This window comes from Cydia splendana, chromosome 25 (genome assembly GCF_910591565.1).
Source record: "Cydia splendana chromosome 25, ilCydSple1.2, whole genome shotgun sequence".
NCBI classification, from domain to species: Eukaryota; Metazoa; Arthropoda; class Insecta; order Lepidoptera; family Tortricidae; genus Cydia; species Cydia splendana.
Genome location: NC_085984.1, coordinates 4,136,094 through 4,148,801, shown reverse-complemented (window position 1 = coordinate 4,148,801; position 12,708 = coordinate 4,136,094).

Sequence of the window (12,708 nt, the reverse complement as noted above, 5' to 3'; positions counted from 1 at the left end):
AGCGTAGCCGAACATGCAGACTGATTGGTCTCGCAGCTTGAGTTCTAACTACGAAGCGAGCATCGCCGAGCGAGTACCGCTGAGCTAGTTTTATCTTATCGCGGCGACAAACTAGTAGAGCGAGTGTTCTCGCCGGCAGTGTGAACAGCCAGCGATGAACTATTAATATATGTGTCTCTTTTACTAACACAGGATCCTAATCTTTTGTTCGTTTCTTGGGCGAGAAAATCGCCGATAGTTAATCGCTTACTCGCTCTTGGTGGGACAAGTGCCTTTTAAGAGGGGAAATGCTTTACGCATACCACCCGGCGCGGGGACGGGCCGGGATGGTTATGTGGGACTCCCTGTTGTGGGCTAATGAGACCCCAGGTTTACCCACTAAAACCCCTCTGTTGCCGCCTCGCTGCTATATGGCGAGGTCCCAGGAACGCCGAAGTACTCTTCCGCAACCTCGCCAGCGGCCGTCCGGACTCGGACCCGACTCTAGGGGAAATCACCCCTTCACCTCACTGGGCGCGTTGATTACATATCGCGCCCGCCCACGCAGGGACCTTTGTGTGGGCGACAGACGTCCCCGAGCCTGCCGCCCCCAAGTGCCCTTATGGGGGTAACCGGCGGTCGTATGCCAACCGCCGCCGCCCCACGCGCTTGCGGCGCATTGGCTGAGAGGCCGGATCTTCCTCTCTGCTACGCTCCGCTGCCTCCTTCTGCACCATCACGTCCTCGCAGAAGGAGGCCACCGCCTTCCATCGACTCTCCCCACCAAGCATGGCTTTTACCACCGCTGGCAAGGACAAGTCTCTCCCCACTACGGCCACGAGTGCGGCCCTCTCATCAGTGGGACAAGTGCCTAACGCAACTAGTTGCGATCAATCGCGCGCGTGATGCGAACACATGAACCAATCGCGTTGTAGCGGTGTCACGCCGCTGTACTGTAGGGCCTGTAATGATGCGCTCCGTAGATAAGAAAACTAAGTAGACACCAACCCATTCTTAATAACTTTATTCACATTTTCAATCCTCGTCCTACTCACCATACTCAGCCATAGTAAGCCATTGAAATTTAAGCGTTGATTTTCCTTTGTTTCACGTTTTAAGTTTTAACCTCAACCTATCCAGGCTTTTTATTCATAACTTGCTAAAAATTGAATATGTCCTTTAAAAATCACATTGGGCAGGGCGAGGATAGAGACGGAGAAAAGATGGTAGGTACCCTAACTTCATAATTTGATACATATGTATTTGAAACGCCATCTATACTGGTTGACTCTCATTAATTAACAAATTCAATTAGTCTAGGGTTCAACCAGCTTATTATTGTAAATTTACTTTGTCAATAGTTTCACATTTTTCTCACCACCTGGCACTATAAAAAGCGAAAACAACAGATTAAAACTTAGAAAGGAAAACAGCAGCAACCATGCAGAAATTCCTAGTATTGTTTTTCATTTTTGGTCTGGTTGTCAAGATGAGCTTCGCGACAGGTATGTAGTTTTTCTCCACACCAGTTCGGAAAGGCTCTTTTTATTCAAACACGGATAGTAGCAGAATTTCATCCCCGAGAGGATCTTTTGAGTCCGTGCAAAACTTTGTTCACGGATCACTTCGGTCTTATAAATCAGTTAAATGCGTTTTCCGTTTTTTTATTTGTAATCTATGGACTATACAAAATTTACACAGGGGCATTAACACAATTTCATAGTGAAATCGGCGAGCCAATGTGCTTTCATTTCGTTTTTGCGTCTACACCACATGATTAAATGGTCAATTTAATCAGATTGGGATCACATTGTCCCGTCTGGCCTTAAGGATGCACCCATTGACCGGTCTCCCTATATAAAGTGCCCGGCGATTGCTTAGATACTTATAAATAACTAGCGACCCGCCCTGGCCCAAGTCGGATTAATAAATTATACACCTAAGGCCCCATTCGCACGACAGCTTAAAAAGCGTTGCGTTAAAACCCGACGTTGGCGCTTTTTTACCGTTTCCAATATTTGTGTTCATACGAACGCTTAAAAATCACTTGTGAGTCGTACTGTCACGTACGCATCTCAGCAAAGCCATACTTTATTTGCTATTACGAGGTATTATTTGAATATAGCTTGAATATTTCAGGAATTTGTAAGCATAAGTTGACATTTTTAAGGTGAAACTAATAATAATCTTGACGATTGACACCAAAAATTGACACTTGACAGCCAACTGACAGCAGCACCGGCGCTTTTTTAACGCTTGTGAGAACAGATACACGGAGATCCGTATGCTCTATTCAATTTGACGCCAACGCTCAACGCCGAAAATCGAACAGTGCTCGATAAAAAAGCGCCGCGCTTAAAAACCGCCTTCGTGTGAATACATACATGGTTATCCATTTGCGTCATTCAAACGCTTTTTTAACGCGCGTTGAAAAAGCTGCCGTGCGAACGGGGCCTAAAGGCCTCATGAATCACTCTATTGATAGGTGAAAACTGCATGAAAATCCGTTCAGTAGTTTTTGAGTTTATCGCGAACATACAAACACAAACAGACAGACGCGGCGGGGGACTTTGTCTTGTAAGGTGTAGAGATGAGCGCAGAAAAGTGCCCGCCAGCCGGATAGATGTGATGTGATAAGGCTTATCCAGATTAGTAAATTTTTCGCCAATCTGATTCAATTGCCCGATCGAATCAGGAGGTGCGGACGCAAATACCAATTTGGCTCGCCGAATTCAACCGCCGATAATGACCGATAAAATGAGGTGCAGACGCAAGAATACCAATTTGTGAGGCCAGTATTTTCGTTCTGGGGCATTTTTTCAATTTAGAGGGATTTAATATCACCATAAATCTAAAATTGGAGATTGACGCCAATTTCATTTCTGATAAAATCGACTGATTTGATCAGTCCCGTCTGGATACCACTAAAGGCCCCAGTACACAATGGGCCATTGCCGGCCACTCCAAGGGACGCAGCCATGCGGTAGAATGAGATAGCACTTGCTCCCTCTAACGCATAAATGGGTCCCTTGGAATGGCCGGCGATGGCCCATTGTGTACTGGGGCCTTTATTAATAAGCCCTAAGGTGAAGCGGGACAATTTCGATGAGTTGTGTGTGACTATAGTTAAATTGTCGTCGAAATTGTCCCGTTGCACCTTATATAATTTTGCTACTGAAATGTGTAAGTTAAGGTACACTAGGTACTGTGTATCTTTATTTTTTATTTTTGTATAGACGCTGCTTGTGAGCTGCCTATAGTGACTGGTCCCTGTCGAGCCAGTATTCCGAGGTAAGCGAATAATAATACCTACAATCTCAATCAATCGATCGATAAAACGCCGGAGTGCAACGAAAATCGAATGTAATTGTCAGTGACGTCCGTGGAGGCGCTTGTTAATTAGGCCTCATACTAACGAGCGCTTTTTCAACGCGCGTAAAAAAAAGCGCTTAAATCCGTCCGCACGCTAAATTCGATTTAACGACCAACGCTTAAAGTCGAAAATCCAACAACGCTTGATAAAAAGCGCCACCGGCATCGTGTCAATAAATACACATGTATCCATTTGTGTCATTCAAACGCATTTTTAACGCGCGTTGTGAAAGCGCTCGTGCTAATGAGTCCTTAGGCCCCATTCGCACGACAGCTTAAAAAGCGTTGCGTTAAAACCCGACGTTGGCGCTTTTTTACCGTTTCCAATAATTGTGTTCATATGAACGCTTAAAAATCACTTCTGAGTCGTACTGCCACGTACGCATCTCAGCAGAGCCATACTTTATTTGCTATTACGACGTATTATTTGAATATAGCTTGAATATTTCAGGAATTTGTAAGCATAAGTTGACATTTTTAAGGTGAAACTAATAATAATCTTGACGATTGACACCAAAAATTGACACTTGACAGCCAACTGACAGCAGCGCCGGCGCTTTTTTAACGCTTGTGAGAACAGATACACGGAGTTCCGTATGCTCTATTCAATTTGACGCCAACGCTCAACGCCGAAAATCGAACAGTGCTCGATAAAAAAGCGCTGCGCTTAAAAACCGCCTTCGTGTGAATACATACATGGTTATCCATTTGTGTCATTCAAACGCTTTTTTAACGCGCGTTGGAAAAGCTGCCGTGCGAACGGGGCCTTAAGTAAAATTTGATAAAAACGCCTAAGGCCCCGTTCACACGGGAGCTTTTTCAAAGCGCGTTCAGGGGCGTATTTACCCTAGGGCCATCCGGGCCATGGCCCGGGGCGCCAATCCGCCAGGGGCGGTATATCGGCCGTATGGCGCCCCTGGCGAATTGCATTTTGTTTTTCTTACTTGACTTCTGGGACGGCGAAACGTATTGGCCCGGGGCGCGAAATTTCAAAATACGCCCCTGAGCGCGTTAAAGAAGCGCTTGAATCTGTCTGCACTCTAATTCGATTCGACCAAGGCTAAGGCCCCATTCGCACGACAGCTTAAAAAGCGTTGGTTAAAACCCGACGTTGGCGCTTTTTTACCGTTTCCAATATTTGTGTTCATATGAACGCTTAAAAATCACTTGTGAGTCGTACTGCCACGTACGCATCTCAGCAAAGCCATACTTTATTTGCTATTACGACGTATTATTTGAATATAGCTTGAATATTTCAGGAATTTGTAAGCAAAAGTTGACATTTTTAAGGTGAAACTAATAATAATCTTGACGATTGACACCAAAAATTGACACTTGACAGCCAACTGACAGCAGCGCCGGCGCTTTTTTAACTCTTGTGAGAACAGATACACGGAGTTCCGTATGCTCTATTCAATTTGACGCCAACGCTCAACGCCGAAAATCGAACAGTACTCGATAAAAAAGCGCCGCGCTTAAAAACCGCCTTCGTGTGAATACATACATGGTTATCCATTTGCGTCATTCAAACGCTTTTTTAACGCGCGTTGAAAAAGCTGCCGTGCGAACGGGGCCTTAAAGTCGAAAGTCCAACAACGCTTGATAAAAAGCGCCACTGCTGTCGTGTGAATAGATACATGGTTATCCATTTGTGTCATTCAAACGCTTTTTTAACGCGCGTTGAAAAAGCTGCCGTGCGAATGGGGCACGCAGCTATGAGTGAAACATAAGCTGACCGGACCAAGATCGCGGTCCAGCGGGCTCAACACGGTTCCATTTTTATCGACTATCACTATGCGCGTCCCTTTCGCACTTACATACTTGTAAGAACATGACAGGCATGGTGACAAGGGATAAAAACGCGACCGTGCTAAGTCGCCTGTACGCCCGTTTGTTAGCACTATTACAATACTTGTATAATTTATTTTTCAGCTATGGATACAATACAACGACACATCAGTGCCAAGGATTTACTTATGGAGGATGCCAGGGAAATGACAATCGTTATCCAAGTTTAGACGAGTGTCAACAAGCTTGTGAGAGCGAATGCATTCTTCAAAATTGAAAATTTCGGCGATATTGTGATGTTTAATTAAAAATAAAAATATTTTGTTTATATTTTCACTGTTTATTATTTACCTTTAGTAAAAAGTAATTGTACGCGATCAAACAACTTTGTCAGTAGAAAAAGGCGCGAAATTTAATTTTTCTAAGGGACGATAACCCTTCGCGCCTACATTTTTTCTACTGACAGAATGGCTTTTTTCTACTGACAGAATGGCTTGCCATGTTGTTGTAACATGGACATTAAATTTAAATCCACCAAAGGATTAAAAACGATGACATAATGGTCAGGTCTATAGGTAGGTCTACGATGACATAATGGTCAGGTCTATAGGTAGGTCTACCGTTAAACTGCGGCGGATGGTAAGAAGGTATTGCCAAAGTAAGTATTATGAAGTGAGATACAGTGACCCGCCCCGGCTTTGCACGGGTTACACAAAACCATAAACCCGTGCAATCATGAATATGACACCAGGCGGGCCGTATGCTTATTTGCCACCGAGTTGTATAAAAAAAAAATCTAACAAAACTTTACGCCTGCGTTAAATAAAACAATATAATATATTTTCAATTTTATATGCAGACATCAACATACATTTTATCTAATTAAGTATTATCTAGTATAACCATAAATTGTAAAAATAATTTATTTCAGTTTACATTAAAGTAACGTACTAGATAACGAAGAAATAAACACCTTATTAGGTCCAAAAATACAATTAGGTATAACATGAGGACAAAACTACAGTTCAAAAACTTAAAGACTGCCCCGTGTCTGTGCCTATGTACAGTCGCCATCAGATACCTTTCGTGCCTAATCTGCATATTATACCAACCCTTAATATCTTCTTACAAAACGTTCAAAGCTTAAAAAATAAAGTTGATGTACTAGAAAGCTACTTAAAAGATGAAAAACACCAAGTTTTATTCCTATCAGAAACATGGACTACAGAAGAACAATGGAGGCTAATCCAAATACATGACTACGAGCTTGCTGCAGCTTTCAGCCGGCGTGAGCATCGAGGAGGTGGAGTAGCTATCTTATTGCATCGCGGTGCTGATTACATTGATCGGCCAGACATAACTAAATTATCTATTGAATATATTGTCGAATGTTGTGCTATAGAACTGAAACCAAACTTTATATTTGTAGCGATATACAGAGCCGACCGCGAGATTGAAGTTTTCTACGATTTTCTTAACCATCTATTGCTTAAGCTAAAACCATGTATCCAAAAAAAGTGTGTAATAATAGGCGGTGATTTCAACATAAACGCTCAACAACTATCTAGTGAATATAAAAGACTAACTGATACAATGCTCGAATATAATCTGCATCAAATGGTTACTGAACCAACCAGAGTGACCGCCAGCAGTTCCACGTGTATAGATCTTGTGTTTACAAATTATAAAAACGCCAGTACGCGTGTCATTGATTGTGGTATCTCTGATCACAAAGCCATAAGCTGTGACTTTCCGGTAGATTACTTTACTCCAACTTCACCAAAACCTGTTCGAATATGCAAGAGAGAATTTACAAACGAGTCAAAAATCGAATCTCTCAAATTTAAATTAAGTAAAGTTATCTGGAGCGATATAATTAAGCCAGAACAAAACATAAACTATAATTACGACTCTTTTGAAAAAACCTTGACGTTAATATTAGACAACTGTATGCCTTACACTTACAAAAAAATATACAGTAAACATAAGAACACCTGGCTATCAGACGGCTTAAAGATATCTTGTAGGCATAAGAGATTGCTAAAAATTCTAGTTAATAGCTCGAATAGTACGGTACTTAGAAAGCATTATAAACTATATTCTAAATGTCTGAAAAAAAGCATTAAAACATCAAAAAAACTTAACTATGTGTACAAAATGAAAAAATCGTCAAATAAAACAAAAACTATGTGGGGCATCATTAAACAACTTACAAAGCGGCCATCAAATAGAAAACATAATAACATAACGCTTAAAACAAATAATGAATCAATATCATTAGCACCCAAAGTCGCAGAGGCTTTCAATGAGTACTTTTCAACAGTCGGCATATCGCCCACTAGCGCCACTGTCACCCCACTATCAGGACCAAAAAATCATTCCCCCACAGATCCCGTCGTGCGGTCAATAAACTCAATGTTTTTAAGCCCTGTTTCAGAAGAAGAAATATTTAAGACAATACGAAACATGCCAAATAAATTAAGTTGTGGCATAGATGACTTTCCCTCTTTTCTAGTAAAAAAATGTGCTACTGAATTAACACCACCGATAACACAACTTATAAACCAATCTTTTCTGGAAAAAACCTTCCCGGATAAACTTAAAATAGCAAAAGTTATACCAATTTTAAAAAAAGGTGGAAACTCTGAGGACCCCAGCAAATATCGCCCAATTGCGCTCCTACCTGCCGTTTCCAAGGTGTTCGAGAAGGTAATGACAATCCGTATTTACGATTTTCTGGAAAAGTACAAGCTTCTAGATGAAAATCAACATGGTTTTCGCAAAAACAGCTCAACCACCTTAGCAGTATTCAAGTTTGTACAACGCGCTCTAGATTTCATACAACACAAACATTACGCTGTAGGACTCCTACTTGATATGACGAAGGCATATGATAGGGTCTCTCACAACATTTTGCTAAAGAAACTGGAGGAAATAGGCATACGAGGTAACGCTTACGGCTGGCTAAAATCGTATCTTAGCGACAGAAAACAATACGTACAGATACGGCACTTTGACGAACAAAATAACCAACTAACTTTAGTGCAATCTAACATGAAAGTAACAAACTGCTCTATCCCCCAGGGCAGCGTGATCGGATGTTTACTTTTTATCATTTATATTAATAATCTTCCAAAATCGACGAATAATTTCAATATATTGTATGCTGACGATGTGTCCTTCCTTTTTGATTGTCAACATTTAAGCGACGCTAATAAAATTATAGAATCTTATCAAAATACTACTTCATGGCTCTCAAATCATAATTTGGAAATTAATAACCTTAAAACAAAAATTATACAATTTCATCCATACCAAAAGGAACCCCTAGACCTGTCTACAGTAACTAGCACTTTAAATATAGAGGAAGTAAAGCATTTCAACCTTCTGGGTATCACTATCGATACTTCGTTTAACTGGCAAGAACATATTTCAATGATAAAATCAAAACTATCCCAATTCATTTTTGCCTTGAATTTATTGAAATCTAATACACACTCTGAATGCGCTAAATCTGCATATTATGCTTATGCCTACTCGTGGCTGAAATATGGCATTATTTTATGGGGACACAGCTCAGAAGCGCACAGTCTATTCGTAAGCCAAAAGAAGTGCCTTCGAATAATTGTAAACGTTCGCAAACGAGCTGCATGTAAAGAACTCTTTATTAAAGAAAATATGCTTACCCTCCCCTGTCTCTACATTCTTGAAACTGCTGCTTTTGTTAGGAAACATATTACATTGTACGACCATGTAAAAAGTGCCCGAAGACAGGATAAACTATTGTTGCCAGCAAAACCAAATTTACAAATGTTTAAAAATAGCCCTCATTATAGATCTGTGATAATTTACAACCAATTACCAAAAAGCGTTACTAGTGAGCAAAAACCGCAATCTTTTATTAATAAACTTAAATCAATTCTAATACGAAAGGCATATTACACAATCGAGGAATTTTTATCAGATAATGAATTAGAGTAAATATTCGTTGATTATTTTAATTTAATTTTATTATTTATTATTGTTGGGCTTTTATGATGAACTAAATATATAAAATAAGTAGTAATGCAATATGGATGATATTTAATTAAAATTTAATATTTTGTTTATTATTATAATTTATTTTGCAATTCTTAAGTTTAATAATGTAATGTATAATTTGTAAATAGTTACTATTAAGTAGTATTAAGATAATTGCAATGCCCTAACGGGGTATCATGTACCTACTCTTCACAATGTTTTATACCATCCTCTGTAATGAACATGATCGCAATAAATATATGAATATGATATATCGGAGCGGCCAAGGTGCTCACAAATATCGGAACACGCCTCTATTGTCAGGGCGTTAGAGCGCGTGTTCAGATATTGTGAACACCTTGGCCGCTCCGATATATCTGATGGCGACTGTACCTACTCGTGTATTATGGGCATGATTATAGTTCGCATACTTCGCATAAGCTTTAGAAAAAGACTACGCGATCTTGACGTGCCTTATAATTGAAATACGCTTTTTTTAAATCAGTAACTATTACTTATGAAAGCAAAAGAATGTAAATAATCGTATATGATTTATAATTGTTACATATTTGCCGTGACTTATTTTTTAAAAGTGTTTTTCAGTAAAACGACACGTCAAGATTGTTTACCTTTTTTCTAATGCTAAAAAAAATAAACTATAGTTGTTGTAGGCCCACAAAAGTTCACATTTACGCCACTATGCCATGTCGTGCGCTGGTACGCTTGTCGCTAATATAAGTAGGTACAAGTTGATATTCCATGTTTTTATTTTGACGTAGGTAGGGTCATGGTATAATAATATACTCCGCCTGGTACTCCATTCCCGTCTTTTCTAGGTCACCTAACTGACACGGGCCTACGTCATCATGCGACAGCGCTATATGATAATATGCGATAGCGCTATATATAGCGGCCATGTTGTTGTGACGTAGGCCCGTGTCACTCTGGGAATGGAAGACCATGTTTTATTAGACTATGGGTAGGGTAATTCGCCAGTAACTGGCCACTGTTAGTAATTGGTCACCCTAAACTAAAAATTAATTCTATTCACCCATAAACAGAATTGATTTTAGTATAAGGCGGCTAGTTATTGAAGGCTGGCCAGTTATTGAAACCTTATACTAAAATGAATTCTGTTTATAGGTGAATAGAATTCATTTTGTTTAGGGTGGCCAATTACTAGCAGTGGCCAGTCACTGGCGAATTAACCTACCTAAGTAAATAAATATCAAATTATGTGTCTAGGCATACATTTGAGGCAGTTCTTTCTCACCTACCTATATCAATCTAGATATTAATGATATTATGCAACTACAATTTCGTTTTATAATTGTTTAATATAAATCTCATGCTACTATAGGATGACTCACGCTAGACCGGGCCGGGCCCGAGCCGAGGCGTTCGACATGTTCTATGACGGCTGATCGATGATCACGTGGTGCTTTCCATAGAAAACGAAGCGCCGGAACCTCCAGCCCGGACCCGGCCCGGTTAGCGTGAGTCATTTTTAAACCTGTTTCACAACTTATTAAGTAGGCGTTTTAATCTTAAAATTCGTCCATTTAAATACACGTTATAGAATTATAATGGAATGTTTCGAAACACATAGGGTATATGGGCATTTTCACTTAAAAGTGTAGTAGGCCTATGGGGGTTTTCAGTAAAAATGGTACCATTTACTTTTTTTCGAAAATCCATCAACTTTTGGGTTATTTCTACTCAGAATCACGAGGACTATCGATTTAAAAATAAAAACGGTGTCCCAAATAAAAATGTCAGTTTTGTATGGAACGTTACAAAACTGACACCCAAAATTTGTATGAAAAACTGCGGACACTTTTCTTTGTCTCATTCAATAGTACTTGTGGTGGTTCTGAGTCTAAATAACCCAAAAGTTGATAGTTTTTCGAAAAAAAGTAAATGGTACCATTTTTTCTGAAAACCCCCATATAGGTCTACAAATACAGTAAAAAAATGTCGAATCAATTCTTTAATCAGTTTCATAAATTATAATAAAAACTTTACATAACTTTGTGCCTAATACTTAGAGCATTTAATAACTGAAGTCGCCTTTAAGAGCTTACCCCTTGCACCTTGCACAATTGTGCAAACTTTTGTATGGACTACTTTCGTACGTTACGTACAAATCATGTAGAAATAGCAATACATTTGACGTCCACTCCCCCGCAGAAATCGGCAGACTGTTTCGTACAGAAAATGATAGCCATGACGTCTCCAGTTACTAAATGCTCTAAGGCCTAATATCAATCGAGATTGAATTGTTATATACTTACTCAAAAGAGGAAAAGGGATCGTTTTCGTAATAAATATTTTTAACATTTTGAACGCCAAGAATGTCTAATGTTGCCGCGAGTTGTAGTAGTTATCACTTTATGGTACACAACACAGGTTTACAGAAATAAATGACAGTAATGGCGAACTTATCCCTATAAGGCAGCGGTCGGCAACCTTTTAGCAGCCAAGGGCCACATAAATAAATAAATAAAATAAATAAATATTAGGGGACATCTTACACAGATCAAACCTAGCCCCAAACTAAGCAAAGCTTGTACTATGGGTACTAGGCGACGATATACATACTTGTATAGATAAATACATACTTATAATACATAGAAAACAACCATGACTCAGGAACAAATATTAGTGTTCATCACACAAATAAATGCCCTTACTGGGATTCGAACCCAGGACCATCGGCTTAGCAGACAGGGTCACTATCCACTAGACCAGACCGGTCGTCATAGAGTAGTTAACGAAGTTGACGCGGGCCGCACTTTGTTAATATTGATGACTTTATCAGACATTTGTCGGTTGTCAATATTACATACAAAATAGCCAGGGAGGCTCGCGGGCCGCTTGTTGCCGACCGCCGCTATAAGGGATCTCTTCCAGCTAACCATCGAGTAGATGAGAGGAAAACTCCAGTCAGGTGAGATAGACAAACTTACGGGATGTACAGTAATATTTAGAAAAGTAAACTAACATATTGTCAACTCATAAAATACATATAGATGGTCAAGCAAATCCTGTCAGTAGAAAAAGGCGCGAAATTCAAATTTTCTATGGGACGATATCCTTTCGCGCCTACATTTTTCAAATTTGCCGCCTGTTTCTACTGACAAGATCTGCTTGACCCAGTTATAAAAAACATTATAGAATAAAATACATTATATAATATATTATAGCTGTCGTGGTCGTCCCACTCTGTCATTTGCCAAATCTGTGCAAAGATAGTTTAGACGGACTCTATAATGGTTGTGGACACCATAACACCTTTAAGGTTCCATCGCGTCGAAAGGGTTAAGATTTTCCTAACCCTACACCACAACAATGCTACACCAGACAACATGCCGCAACAGAAAATAGCGTCAAAAAATGTTTTTTTTTTGTATTTAAGATTTTTATTATTGTATATATATGTTAGTTTGTAAGGTATGTATCTATGGGCCTTAGTAGCCTGAAAATAAATGCTTTGATTGATTGATTGATTGATTTTCAAGGGACTATTTCAGTAAAGTAATCTTTGAT